The following is a 15,770-nucleotide window of genomic DNA, read 5'->3' as shown; positions in this document are numbered from 1 at the left end:
TGCCATGTTTTCCTTCTCACAGTGATATTAGCAATTATTTTTATCAGGATCAGAATAAAGATCCTTTTTATGGTTTTCTCTGGTATATCAAATAGACTTACTTCCTTGGGAAAATAAATTACAAATATTCTTAGTTTTACAAATTTTTATTTTGACCAAAGAAAAAAAATGAATGTTTATATACAGTATTTGGTTGTAGCAGTGGTAATATAGTTTTGTGGATCGAAGTTTTAATTAGAACGATTATTTAAGTATTGAGGCAAGTAACATTTTTTTAAAGAGTTATATTTTGTTTGGTAGGACTGTCAGTTTAACCTTTTTAGATCCTGCGTGAATTCCAAAGGACATCACTTTTCTCAGCTGTTTTTAGCATTTGGTGCCACCCAAATTGCTTATGTTCAGTAATATGGAAAAAATCAGTATACTGACTTCCAATGCCATTTTTTTGTAGGTGTATTTTCAATTATTTACTCGCCCGCCACAATAATCTAATGTCTAAACATATCTTTTTTATTTTAGGGCTTTTCATGGTAAATGTTCTATGTGATTTATTGAGATTAATTTGATGAATTAATAATTTTATAATGTACCTTTTAGGATGTTCAATAGATTAACATTCCTAGTTTCTTAACAAAGGAATTCTTGTTTCTTGACTGTCTCAGACAAATTTCCTCTTGGTTTGTCCTCACTGAACCTTTTGTGCTGCATTGTAAATAATTGATTAACCAAGCTCTCTAGTAACCATGAAGGAACTCAACCAATAAGTGTTGAAACGAGTTATCACACAGCTGTGTATGTCGGTGTTTGTATGTGTGAGTTTTCTTTAGACTCTCTCCAGGGCACCCGCAGGTCCATAAAAACTCTTAAATATCTTAAATTACAAGAAGTCTTAAATTTTGTTTGCTGAGGTCTTACATTTTGGGGTGTGAATAGGACAAAAAATACCTTAAAACTGCAAAATCTGAAGAGTCAAAATCATCATCTCTCTCTCTCACTCACTTTCTCTCTTTTGTGCTTCCAGCAATTAGCAGTTAATGCTCGAGTTTAGCGCGAGTGCGCGCAAGGACACACATTTTTTCTGAACGTACTATGTTACACTTGTATTAACATTCATAAACCCCTTAATCCGAAATGCAAATGCCGTTATTCTGCATCTCTGTAAGCGAGAGATTATACTGCTTATAATCAACAAAGCTGTCAAAGTTGCAATTTGCATGCGCTCGAGGTTGGCATGGTTTTTTGACATCTTTCAAGTAGTGGCGCTAGCTTATTTTAGAATTATTTAAGAATTCTAAAGCTAACAGAACTTTTCCGCTGCAGATTTACACATGTTACATCTCTCATCTCCATCTCTCTAGAGCTCCATCTAACATATACAGGTATTTTCTCTACCATATGAAACAGTCAATTTTTTTTTTTTTTTTATAAATTACAAAACAATAATAATAATATAATTATAATATTAATAATATACATAATATGAAAATATATTAGCTATATTTAATATTTAGTATATAATCTGTTTTCAATATACATCATAAATAAATAATTTAATCTGTTAAAATGTTCAATACATATTGTCAACTTTAAATGGCCACTTCTACTTGAGATATTTCACACACAAATAAAAATTGCCATCACTTTCCTTCATGCTTTTGCAAACCAGTATGACTTTCGTATTTCAGTGGATATCAAAAGGAGATATTAGGGAGTTTCAGTCACCATTTACTTCCATTGAATGACAAAAAGATGCAGCGACAGTGAATGAAACTTTTTTGTTCCATGGCAGAGTAAAATTCATGCAGACTCAAGGGTGAGCGGTGATGACAGAAATGTCCTTTTTAAATGAACTGCCCTTTAACTACCTGTTAAAGTATTTGTTAAAGGTATCTGCCAAGAAAAAATATATACATATTTAATTTTTGACCAGAATGAAACAAGGCTGTGAGGGATAGTTGTACAGTCTCTTCAATGGGCTCTATTGCAGTTTAAAGTGTTTTTGGATCATTCCGCAGACAAAACATATTTTAAAATATATTTTCAAGGACACTCAGTAGACAAAAAGTCCAGACAACATGAGTTGTGGAAAATCAGATGTGATCTAGGAGTTTTTACAGCTTTATACCATGTAGCCATTGAAGAGATGGTAACTCTATCTCTCACAGCTTCGTTGTGTATTTTCTTTTTACAAAAATGTCAGCGCATGCAGAGTAAGTGGTGGCAGAAAGACCACTGACTGTTGGGTTAGATTTGACAGATTATATGATTAAACGTAAGTATGACACATAACCATCATAAATACAAACATTCTTCGTGCTACAATTACTATAATTAAAATAGTAAATAACAAATATTTAATCATATTCACTGTAAATTTACAACTTTGTAAACAAATTGGTCTATCGCATCACGTCTCCCTGGAAAGACTAAAGAGAGGGGTCCCAATATAGGCTACATACTTTAGGCTACATGCATTCTTAATGAATTCATTTATAGTTGTAATGTTGCATATACTTTAAAAAGAAAAAAGAAAACGCATAAATGCACATTAAAACATAAAAAAAACATATCCAGCGACATCCAAGTAGTGGTTTTGTATTTACCAGCTAATTAATTATTTAATGTGTGTTTTTTATTATTATTATTATTATTATTATTATTATTATTATTATTATTATTGCAAAAGTGGTCTAAAATGTTTTATTTTATTTGGCCTTAAAGTTTTAAATTTAATTCCTTCGAAAATCCAGAAACCCTGCCTGTCCCCCACAATCGTGTGATGGAGTTGATGACTCTCTGTGACCGAAACTGAGTGTGCTCTGGAGTGCCTCTACCAAATCCCTGTTATAGAGACTTTGCTGGCTCCCATTATCACCCTGCTGAAAGGAAAGCTAGTCAGCACTACAATCACTCCCACAAGACCATGCATTATGTGGAAGTGTCTAGACATGATTATGAAATATGATTGCTGCTTCATTAAAGGGACCATTATGTTGATCACACATTTATGCCATGACGATTTCTGAATTACCTGTTTTTTTGCTGTTCAGTTTCGATAAACTGTCTGGGTAGACTGGGGAGGGAGTTTTGCATTGTGAATGTTAGAGGATTGTACATCAAATCCTTTTATTTTAAAAGAGCAAGGAACATCTTGTTTTCATAAAATGACCCTGAAGCGAAATATGCTTTTCTTATGTAAAATAACCCAGACCAACTGATACATTAATGACATTTTGTTTCACTACAAAGACAAAGTTGGAATTTAGAAAAACAAACATATAAGTACATATAAGAGAGGGATTGAGTCGTAAACAGAATAAGAAGAATATATTTACAGTTACTACTGGAGAAAGTAGTTTATTTAAATTCTAAAACGCAATATACCCTTAGAATGTCTAATCAGAGAATTCATCTGCTTCTTTCTTTTATTATGCATATGCATTATTGTGTTCACCCCAAGCATTTCAATTTGTCTTTTGTCGCAGCCCCAATTAAATTCCCTAGAAAGTGCCCTGACTCACATTGCAGACATCCTGGAATCGCTAACTCTGAACGAGGTTTATTACTCCTACTTTATGACAGAAATCTCATCTCGACCGAGGGTGAAATGTAAGTAAATCTAATTTTACTCTGAGGTTACATTCATTATTTCTTCTTGCTTCAAGTGCTGTACTGAGGTAGTCTCCAATTGTGGCATATACAGTATATTATCATTATGCTCATTATACACATTATACTCTTATAATGAGATGATGAGTGTCTTATGAGAAGAAAATAACCTGTCATTACTTAGTGACATTTGTGTCTTCAGTGAATTGAAAACCAAGGGGAATACCTTAACAATAGAATAGAATAGATGTACTCTGTGAAAGAAACAAAAACTAAGGGAATACTTTAACAATAGAATATAATAGAATAGATGTACTCTGTGAAATAAACAGAAACCAATGTATATACCTTACAATACAATATAATAGAACAGAATAGAATAAAACAAAATAGATGTACTCTGGGAATTAAATTAAAATCAAGGGAAATACCTTGACATTGTAATAGAATAGAAACTAATGTAATATACAGTACTGTGCAAAAGTTTTAGATACTTGTGAAAAATTATGTATAGTGAGGATGTTTTCAAAAATAATGTCATGAATAGTTTTCATTTATCAGTTAATGTCATACAAAGTCCAGTAAACATAAAAAAAGCTAAGTCAATATTTGGTGTGACCAACTTTGCCTTTAAAACAGCCCCAATTCTCCTAGGTACACCTGGACACAGTTTTTCTTGGTTGTTGGCAGATATGATGTTCCAAGCTTCTTGGAGAACTCACAGTTCTTCTATCTGTTTAGGATATCTCAGTTGCTTCTGTCTCTTTATGTAATCCCAGACTGACTCGATGTTCAGTGGGGGGGCTCTGTGGGGATGGCAATGCAATCTCTTGCAGAGTGCCCTGTTCTATTCTAATATTTTCTATTTGCAAAGGTAATGTTTGGGAGTCTAAAATTTATTTTTCCTATTGACACACTAAAGCTGAAGATATAAATAACCATCTTAAGACAAGTGTTTTTGTGAAATATCTTAAGTGCCTAAAACTTTGCACAGTACTGTTTGTACTTTTTGAATGGAGCAAAAAGTAAGGGGAATGTTTTAACATTAGAATAGAATAAAATAGAATAGATGTACTCTGCGAATGAAACCGAAACCAATGGGAATATTTTAACAATATAATAGAATAGATACGTATACTCTGTAAAAGAAAAAAGGGAATAACTTAACAATAGAAATAGAATAGAATAGATGAACTCTGTGATAAACAAAAACCAAGGGAATACCTTAGCATTAGAATAGAAAAGAAAAATAGAGTGCATGTACTCTGTAAAAGAAATTAAAACCAAGGGAAATACCATAATAGAACAGAATAGAATAAAATAGCTGTACTCTTTGAAAAAATGAAAATCAAGGGAAATACCTTAACATTCTAATAGAATAGAATAGAATATAATAGGTGTACTCTGTGAAAGGAGCCACTCAGCGGTTAAAGTTCTGCGTTACTGACTGGAAGGTCGGGGGTTCATGCCCCAGCACGCCAAGATGCCACTGTTGGGCCCTTGACCCTACCTACTCCAGGGGCGCCGTATCATGGCTGACCTTGCACTCTGACCCCAGCTTAGCTGGGATATGTGAAAAAAATAATTTCACTGTATATATGCAAAAAGAAAAATGTATATATAATGTGTGACCACAATAAAGGCTTCAAAAAGGAAAATGCCTTAACAATAGAATAGAATAGATGTACGCTGTGAAATAAACAGAAATCAATGTAAATACTTTAACATTAGACTAGAACATAATATAATAGATGTATGTAAAGCAGTTCAATGGAAAGGAGGCGGCGAGAACCGGCTTGACAGTATAAATAATAGTTTAATGAAGAAATAAACTTAAAACACACAAACATAAACACACAGAACAGGTGCCTGTAATTTTCTCTCTCCCATCAGACTGATTGGGGACCGGGCGTGTGTTGTCCAGCCCGGCCCCGCCCTCCTCTGCTCTACAATGTACTCGGTGTAAGAAATTAAAACCAATGGAAATACAATTATGGAATAGAAAAGACGTACAGCCAGGGTTGGGATGGTTACTTTTGAAATGTATTCCACTACAGATTACAGAATACATGCTGTAAAATGTAATTTGTAACATATTCCGTTAGATTACTCAAGGTCAGTAACGTATTCGAAATACTTTGGATCTTTCTTCAGCGCTGGTAGATTTTTTTCACTTGTTTTGACTATAAAAACTCTGCCAGTACAGTAAGACAAAATACACATGTTAAAAAAACATTCTCTGAAAAACCTAAATATCTTATGCATTGTTGTTTATAAAACAAGATAAACCAAATTGATGTTGTTTTAATGATTTTTAGATTTTGTTTACAGGAAAACAATAAAAACATTATTAACAAGAATACGATTTTTGCCCTAATATCAAAGGTCTTACTAGAAAAAAGAAATTATGATCCAACGTGAATTTTCTTGCTAAAAAAATACGATCGTGTCTGGTAACATGTGCATGTAAAATGGCTAGAAATAGCATTTTAGCTTAGTGTAAAGCTGACAATTAACACAAGGATCATTTCTATTTCTTGTGCTCCAAACTTACCTTAAACGTACTTCTCTGTCTGCTCATATGAATCATAAGAAACAAACATCATAAGAAAGTGTTTCACCGCTGTTCAAATGCACTTTGGATCGCATAATTTATATGTATAAATGTTTTCCATCTGAAAGGACTAAATATCAAATGAAACAAATGACAATAAAATGCAAAGTAATCTCTTCAGTAATCCAAATTATTTTTGAATGTAAATGTATTATAATTACCAATTATTTAAATCGTAACTGTAGTGGAATACAGTTACTTATATTTTGCAATTTAAATACATTATTCTGTTACATGTATTCCAGTATACCAACCCTGGGTACAGTATATATCATGGTATGTAATTGTAATAATGTAGCCCTAATATAATCTGGTATTCCTTCCTCAGTATTTCAGTAGCACATGTGATTGTGCAGTTTACCCAGAGGACTCTGGCTAAAGAGCTGCATGTGTTATCTGAGCTGGAGATTTCTCCTGCTGTAAGCGGGGCATTCATCTTTGTCTGTCGCCAGATGTACAACACCTGCAAGGGGCTGCAGGTTCTCTGGCCGTACAGCTTGCACGAGTACATTGCTAAAGCTTGGAGAAAGGAGACTTTTATGCAAACTAGGGCCAGTAAAGAGTACACTAAACACCAATTTACCATTTAGCTGTTGCTTTTATTCAAAATGATGTACAGTAATCTAATTACCAGGATGCTTCCCATGTGGGTAAATGCCTTGCACAAAGGGACAATGGTGCCCGAACCTACAACCTTTCAGTAACCAGCCCAGATCTGTAGACCCTAGGCTACAGCATCCCTGTTTTTTGGCTGTATTTTATTTAAGTTATTGGGTTACATTTATTAAACCTCTTAAGTTGAAAGCATAATTTTTGGGTTTTCTCCTAGTCATCATATTAATTACAACAAGACAGCCTGAACTTTAACTTGTAAATGTTTGCTATGGGAAATATGGGAATTTCTGTGGTTGGATGAGTTAAGTTATTAGTGCAGATTTTTGTTTAATTTAATAATAGTAATCCTTTAACCCATAGATAAAAACAACTTGTGTGGTGTATCACCAACCCTTGATGTTGTAATGTTTTTTTCCTTAGAAATGTATCATAGTGAGCCATTGCTGTTTTTGTATTTTCACAAAAAAAAAAAAAACATCTTTATTTTATTACTCACTGACTGGAAAACATATCATCTTCTGAATTGTTTGATTAATTTTTATCTAGACATCTGACCTATCCCTGCCCCATATTGACATTGAACTGTTCTGGCCTACATTTCATAGATTAAATGCCACTAAACTCGTTCCTTAACTCCAGAAGGGTTATTTTTATTATGACCTGTAGGTACTTGCAACAAAGCCCTTGTTCATAAAAATGAACATTTTGCTGCTTTTAGTCCATATCTGTTTGCATTAAGGTAATCTATAATGGCAAGAATAAGTATGTGAACCCTTTGGAATTAGCTGTTTTTCATAAAATGTGATCTCATCTTCATTAAAGTCACAAGTATAGACAAAGCACAATGAGCTTAAACTAACAACACACAAGCTATTATTATCTTTCATGTCTATATTGGACACATCCAATTAAACAAATTGGAAAAATGCATCTTTAGGCTAAAAGACGACAAAAAGGCTAATTAGAATCAGGAGTTGTCACCTGGCATCCAATAAATGAAATAAGATTGAATGTGTGGGTTAGAGCTACTTTGACTTATAAAAAGCACTCAAACATTTTATTCACAAGAAGCATCTGCTGACGTGAACCATGATCGCAAAAAAGAGACTTCAGAAGACCTACAATCAAGCATTGTTGATTTGCATGGAAAGGGTTACAAAGTTATCTTGAAGTTATCGTGTCCACAGTTAGACAAATTTTCTATAAATGGAGATGATTTAGTACTGTGGCTACTCTCCCTAGAAGTGGCCGTCCAGCCAAGATGACTCAAAGGGCACACCACAGAATGCACAATGAGTTGAAAAAGAACCTTAGAATGACAGCTAAAGACTTGACCTAATCATTGGAACTGGTTAATTTCTCTGTTCATGAGTCTTCTCTATAGAAAACATTAAACAGCCATAGTGTCCAAGGCAGGAAACCACAAAGGAAGCTGCTGCTTTCCAACAAATACATTGCTGTGTGCCTGAAGTTTGCCAAAGACCACCGTTTTACTCCACAATGCTACTAGGCAAATGTTTTGTGGACTGATGAATCTTTGGTTTAATTGTTTGGGAAGAACAAGCAGAACTACATATGGTGTAAAAAGGGCACCGCAATGGTGAAGTACGGTGGAGGGAGCATCATGATTTCTGGTTGTTTTGCTGCTTCGGGGCCTGTATCACTTGGCATCATCGAGGTAAAAATTAATTCTCAAGTTTATCAAGGTATCCTACAGGTTAATGTGTGCTGAAGCTCAGTAGAAGTTGAGTGATGCAGCAGTACAATGGCCCAAAACATCGAAGTAAATCCACTACAGAATGGCTTAAAAAAAAAAATCTACCTTTTGGAGTGGCCCAGTCAGAGACCAGACCTTAACCCAATAGAGATGCTGTGAAATTACCTCAAGAGAGCCGTTTACAGCAGACATCCTAAGAATATGGCTGAGCTGAAGCTGCTTTGTAAGGAAGAATGGTCCAAAATTATTTCTGAACATTGTGCAGGTCTAATCCATATAGCTACCAGATATATGCATTTAAAATATGCAGTCTCTCTTTTCCGGCTAAACAGACCTAGCCAAAATCATGACGTCACATAGCTGCTGAGAAATTTTGTCCAAACAAATGCTTTCTAGAACAAGAATGCACCGTCCCCCTACATCTGATCAGCACACATAGCTGTGTTCTTACCTGCGCTGATGACCACAATCCATGTACGGTGGTTCCAAACAGAATTTCCAATAGGAATCACTCAAAAACTTATATCCAAATGACAGTTATCTCCTTTCAGCCCTCTGAAGCTCTCACTGAGTATTTGTCTTTGAAGGGAATAGGGCATATAGATGATCACGTCTGAATTGAACGTACATGCAGGAATTGGAATGCGAGGAAAAGAGAGTAGTTAATAAATTTTTAAAACAGCTGTTTTTCTGAGGTTTCTTGGGATGTACAGCATTAGTAAGTGTTCTTTATTTGTGTTTGTTTGTGGGCTGGTTATGTAGTAACGTGGTCCGTTAGATCATCGTTTGGTTTTCAAGTCAGTGGTTTAAGCTCTTGACAGCATTTGGGCATAATTTGGATTACCACAAAAATACATTTAGTCTTTTCCCACCTTTTATTTAAAATAAAAGCAAAAATCGAGGTTATAGTGAGGCACTTAAAATGAAAGTGAGTGGGTCCAATATTTGGAGGGTTTAGAGGAAGAGATTTGAAGCTTAAAATTTATGAAAATACTTTCATTAATTATTCTGTTAAAATTGTATTATATGGGCTGTAAAAAAAATTAAATCGTTGGTTTTCCGGGATTACAGGAGTTTAGGGTGTTATGTAATCATGGCAATGAAGTTGTAAAATGGGATATAACTTTACACATAAAAGGTTAGTAAGCGATTGCAATACACTTGGATCATGTTAACATGCATATTGTTTACATCTTGTGACTATACTTTTAAAACAGTGAGCATTTTTGTGTGACTTTTTTTTTTAGTAAAAGGAGGGAATTAATTATGTGGTAATCAACATTAGCCCACAAATGCTTTCTGTTGAGCTTAACTTGTATTGAACCCATCAAATTCCTTTTAAAATCAAATACAATTTTTAGCTTATTCTGGACAGCAGCTGTCTGATCCCTGAGCAAAACAATATTAAAGTTTGAAGAACCACTGAACATCCATTCTCTAGGCTGTGTGAAGAGGGTTTGTTGAATACAAAAACAGTCGTGTTTTCATTACCTACCATGAAATGCTTCACGGTGGGTAATGAAACCCTCAGGATTCCCCTGACTTGATGGGGCAAGTTTGAGCTGGGTAAGGGAATCAACATGGCATATAATGTCTTGTCTCATTATTTAACTGTGGAGTTTGAATGCCATGCAGGAATCCACCCTGACAGTGAAGTGTCTTCCCCGCAGACCAGCTCACTGTTGTAGAGAATTCCCACCCCTGTTCCTGGAGCTCCCCCAACTTTGGCCTCTCAGGAGCTGCAGAGCGCATGAGTATCTCTTCATCATGTTTCCTGTCTTCTTCGGTTCCTGCTCAAGCTGTCTGTTTCTATGCTAAAATTGAGCATGGCCTGCCACTGCTGTTTTGTGAGGATGAATGAAGAAAATGAGAACTAATTAGCTCCTGATTCTTCAGGGTGGCCTGGGAGGAGACGCTGTTAGACAACCTGCTGAAGGGTTTCCCCTGCATTCTCTGCAGGGTTTTTCCTACATTGAAAATTCTGTGAATGCTGGGCCGCCAGAGCAAATTAAAGCCGAAGAATGTAATTTCTGAGACATTAGCGACACCAAACGTAATTGATTGACCTATGAATGGCTTACAGTACTTATAGTTGTCTCTGCATTAAGTATTTTAAAGAGCACCTATTATGGTTTTTAAACTTCCTTAGTTTTGTTTTAAAGGTCTCATACAATAGATTTACATTCATTCAAGGTCAACATTTGTAAAAAAATTCTCTTAATTTAAATTGCAGCATTACCTTTTTTTTCCCCAGTGTCAAAAACGACTCATTCAATGATCCATTCTAAAGGATTAATTCTAAACTCCTCCTTTCTGAGAGCCTACTCTGCTCTGATTGGTCAGATGTCCCAGTCTGTTGTGATTGGTCTACCACTTAGTGTAGTGTTTGAGAGCAGGTCAAAGCTGTTCGTGAGCAGCAAATGTTTTTTGTTTTTACCAAATTACGTAGGTTTGTACAGGAAGTAAGTCTGGAATTACTAACGACTCGTATCAGGTGTTCAGAATCTGTTCTTTCTTTTGGGAGTCAATAATTCCATTTGTCATACACTTTGTTTTTTGAAACTTTGCAGAAGTTTTTACATTCACAAACAGCTATATAACACACTACATGAAGGTTAATGCTTGAACAACCATAATTGGTGCTCTTTAACACAGGAAAATGCTTCAGATATAGCATAGTGCAAAGCTAATCACATGCTCGATTCTACCAGGCTTCCCTCAATACTGCGGTGCAGATCACAAAACGTATTCAACCCATTCAAAATTATACCCAAATTGTTCTACATTACAGCGCTTTGAAGGCTCGCCATTACAAACAGCACTGACAAGGAAAAGGGGGGAAACAATGCTGTGCTGTGTACCAACATAAATTCAAGACTTAGACAACGTTAATAAAATGTATCATGTTTTTTGCTTTAACACTGAGGGACGATTCTAGGTTCAGTGGATATTCAGGGCTTAGCCTAGACCTTTGTGTAGGTTCATGACAGAACTTTTGATCTGGTAACAATGCCAATCTCTAAACCATTTATTAGCCTGCTATTACCAGTCTATTTGCCTGCTTTCTAAGTTATAATAGCTTATAATAGTTATAATATAATAGTTATAATTATATTTCCACCATTTGATATTAGCTGATATGACTAGTAATTGTTATGTCATTGTTGCCTAACTTTTGTAACTCTTCTGCTCTCAGCCTGTGTTTACGGTACAAGCTTTAGCAGTGAGCTAAACACGAGACCCAGGAAAAGGCATACACAGGACTGGAAGTAAACCTTTACTGAAATCCATTTTCCTTTATCTTTTTTCTTGTCTTTTGTGTGAAACTGCAAAAAACAATAAAGATATTCTCAGAATATTGTCTCTTACAATGTCCCTTTGATTATGTACATACATCACAATATAAAGAAAATCACTATATAATACAGAAACTGAAACCATTTAAATGTACTCAAATGTTCTGCATGCCAAATATATGTGAACTCAGAAAACTGATATCTTCACCATACTTAAGCTCACATGAAATCTTTATTCACTCACACAATATATTCAGAATATGGATTACACTCAAATAAACCCACAATCTTATGACATCCACATAATAAGATCACATACAAATGATTTAGAGTATAAAACTTACAGATTATGCCTTTCTCAGGAGCAAATATATATGCAAGAAGAACATGTATGCAGCCTTGAGATCTCCACCATGTGCTCGGACTAAAACAAGATGACCGCTACATACTTAATGCACTACAGTTCTTATAATAACCAGTAGGTGTCAGCATTCAGTCAAATAAACCACAATTTATTTTGAATAAGTCAAAACAACAGCGGAAGATAACCTGCTCATAAGACATATTTTCGGATATATGTATTTTTCTTACTATCATTAGGACAGGGGGTGAGTTTTTTTGTTGTTAATGACATTCAATCTTAAAAGATGATCTCCTGTAACCATGGTTTCTCCTCATGCCATCAGATTAAGTACGTAGAAGAGCAGAGCAGTGTCTAAGCACAAGTCACGTAATTACCAAAACAATGTTCCTCCACAAGTAACCTGCAGTTTTATGCTCCAACTGCTAGATGGCCAAACATTACATAGTGTAGCTTTAAATATTGGAATATAATACACTTTAACTAAAAGTTTAAATATTACATCGGTGAGATGTAATTTATATAGTAAATATTACTGTCATAGTGTACAATTAACCATTTTATTTCATCGATTTGTCAGGTGCTTTAAGATTAGTAGAAGTTTGCAAAGTGTATGGCATTGTGTAAACAAGATAATAAGAGTTTTCAAAAACTCTACCCAGACAGGAAAGTTGACCAGACACACAACAACCGCATTCGCATGTGCAAGCGCTCTTCTTGCTTGCACGCACATACATGAGTTGTCATGGCTTCGGTGAGTTTGCTGGTTTATTCAGTTGTTTTGTTTTTCACTCTCCCTCTTGTCTCACAGGCAGAGCTAGCACGCATGATCAGAGTTTCCATGGGAACACTGAACATTCCCGGGGAGGCGCTGATCATGCCACTGATTAATGTGCTTGCTACACCTGTTCCACTCTAATTGCACTCCCTATTTAATCCTTGTGTATCCTCACTATCTTTGCTAGTTTATTGTTTGACCTGTCAAGTGTTAATCTTACTCTCTCTGTTTAATTGGTTGCCTGTCTCTTCCCATGTGTCCTCTCTGCCACTGGAGGCCCATGTGTCGAGAATATGCCAGCCCTCCTTTACCTGGACTTTGTTCTCTGCTCCACACGTTTCAATGGACACTTCCTACGGATCTGCTCCTGAGTTCCACAACGCATACACCTGTCTATGAACACACTCCTCCCTTTGCCCAATGCACGGCCACTATGCATCACGTCTCTAGCTACTGCAACCGTGTGCCAGGGTCACCAGCCTTCACCAGTCCAGTTTCAATAGACATTTGCTTTTGTTAATAAATCCTTTGAAGTGTTCTTCTGCATTTGGGTCCCTTTGTCTCACTTTTGTTCTGATATGCTGTAAAGCAGCCGGCAACAAAACAACTGAATTGAGTCTGTATTTGGTATTATCGAGATTGTAGAAAGACAGGTATTATTTTTATAAATGCATTGCATATATATAAATGTACTGTTAAAATATTAAATGTTTTAGTATAAACTTGATACCAAAGCAGTCATACATCTGACAACATTTGTGGCTAAAGCCCCAGTTGCCCAGTCCTAGCACTGCCCATGGTAACACTAACTGGTACAATTGACAGAAATGTTACAGATTCATATCAACTATATTGGGGCAAATCTATTAGACTTTGTTTTTGTTTTTTTAAACTGTGAAAGTTGTAGTTGAAGTTTCTAATTGTGTGTAGGATTTGATACCTAACCATGGTAATGAGGAACCATCAATGGTCTTACCTGTGGTTATGGGCTTATTAAAAATGCTACTGTTAAACAATAGAAAAACAATGGTAAACTTTCATAAGGGTAAGTCCAGTACAGTTTTGAATGAAGGGGTATAAAGTCTGGACTTCCATGAATTAAGGACAAATTATTGACAATGTTTTCATCCTGTTCTAGCCTACTCCTGTTCTGACTGGTCATGTTGGCTTTCATGGTCTGATATGTTTCAGTTGTCATGGAACAAAAGGAATATGTTTTGAATTTGAGTTGTTGGTTGATAGATAAACATATTTCCAGATTCTAGTGATTTACCCAAAGCTTTACATTATGCAGATATCCTCAGGCTGTCACCAGGGACAGAAAGCTGATGTAATAATGTACTGTATTTTCTCTTTTTTCAGGTCAGCAGGTGTGAAAAGTTTGGATATGGTGTGATGGTGACCCAAGTTGCTGCTACAGCCCTGGGCATTGTGGCCTTGCAAAGCTCAGGTAGTTAAAAGTCTTATTGATGACTAATATACTGCACATAAGTGAGCAAGAACAACAAATACTTTGTTAATTTAATCTGTCAGGAGACGGGAAATACAAAGCCATGTTAAAAATTTACTAGATGTATTTACATTGTTAGTGTCTCTACAATCCTTAAATGTTCTGTTACTATTGATTGAGGACTTTGGCACAGAGGAAGTTACTCACTGATAAAAGGTGTTGCTCAATACTGAAGGAAATGTTTTAACATTGAAACTTGGGTTTCAAGCTGTTAAACTAGTTGAACTTTGAGCAGATTTGCAAGCTTTGTCCAGACTATTGTGGTAGAGTTGTGGTCAGCCCTGGAATGTGGCCGAGAGGACGTAAGTGTTATCGATCCTAGATTAACCCTAATGGACCCCATCGACAGGAGCTGCCATAAGGTTCTGACCTCCCATCACTCACTTTTCAATAAATATACTTCTATATAAAACATTTTGTGTTATTTACAGTTATTTAGAAGCAAGAGCTATGCTTCAATTCGAATTTATGGATTTAAATAAGACTTAGATTTGCCAATTTCCATAGTGTGTGTTGAAAAGCTGAGTAAATCATGAATAAATGATTTTAGCAATCTTAGACACCATCAGTCACTAGTCACACACAGTTTTATTTGGGTAAATTAAACTTTATCAGGTGATACTTCAATTGTAAATTTAAAGGTGTACTAAGTAATTTTTCCTCCAAAAGAAATTAATTGACATTTTAAAATATATGTATAAAATCATAACCACTAACATGAGGTGAAGATTCTAGTCAAATAAGTAACCTTATAGTAGCTGTTTTATTCCACATGAAGAGGGTCTCCTCATGAGGGCGGCCATGTTAGAATCACATGACCAGCTGCATACTACCTGCGTAATCTCAGAAACTGCCCTGTTATTAGACATATTCACTCATGGATTAAATTAATTATGTCTAACTGAGAATAGTAAATATCTATAATCCCACCTGAAACTGATTACTATTGATTTTTAATTATGCTGCATCCAAGCCGCTAGGTATCAGGAAGTCCAAGATGACACAAATAAAAAAAAGTTACTAAATGCTCCTTTAATATACACTTTAAAGTCAACACAAATTCCCAACGCATTGGGAAACTTCATTTCATTGGAAATTGATTGGATAGTGAAAAGTGGGCGTTTCATGCCAGAATTAAACTAGACTTGAATGTGAGATTGCTAAAACAATGTATAAATAGCTAAATTGCCCGGGTGGCCTTGGTGAAGTCAGTTGTTTCAGAGGCAGAGCTAGTTATTTCATTTGTAATCAAGTTTATTCCAATATTTCA

The 15,770-nt window shown here is 35.4% G+C and overlaps 1 pseudogene; it reads left to right on the top strand.

Moving 5' to 3' along the window:
* LOC127622451 (protein broad-minded-like) overlaps window positions 1–15,770 on the top strand; it is a 53,234-nt pseudogene that overhangs the window by 6,457 nt on the left and 31,007 nt on the right.

This window comes from Xyrauchen texanus, chromosome 28, assembly GCF_025860055.1.
Source record: "Xyrauchen texanus isolate HMW12.3.18 chromosome 28, RBS_HiC_50CHRs, whole genome shotgun sequence".
Taxonomy (NCBI): Eukaryota; Metazoa; Chordata; class Actinopteri; order Cypriniformes; family Catostomidae; genus Xyrauchen; species Xyrauchen texanus.
Note: the sequence above shows the minus strand (reverse complement) of the source record. Positions and strands in the feature narration are given on the sequence as shown.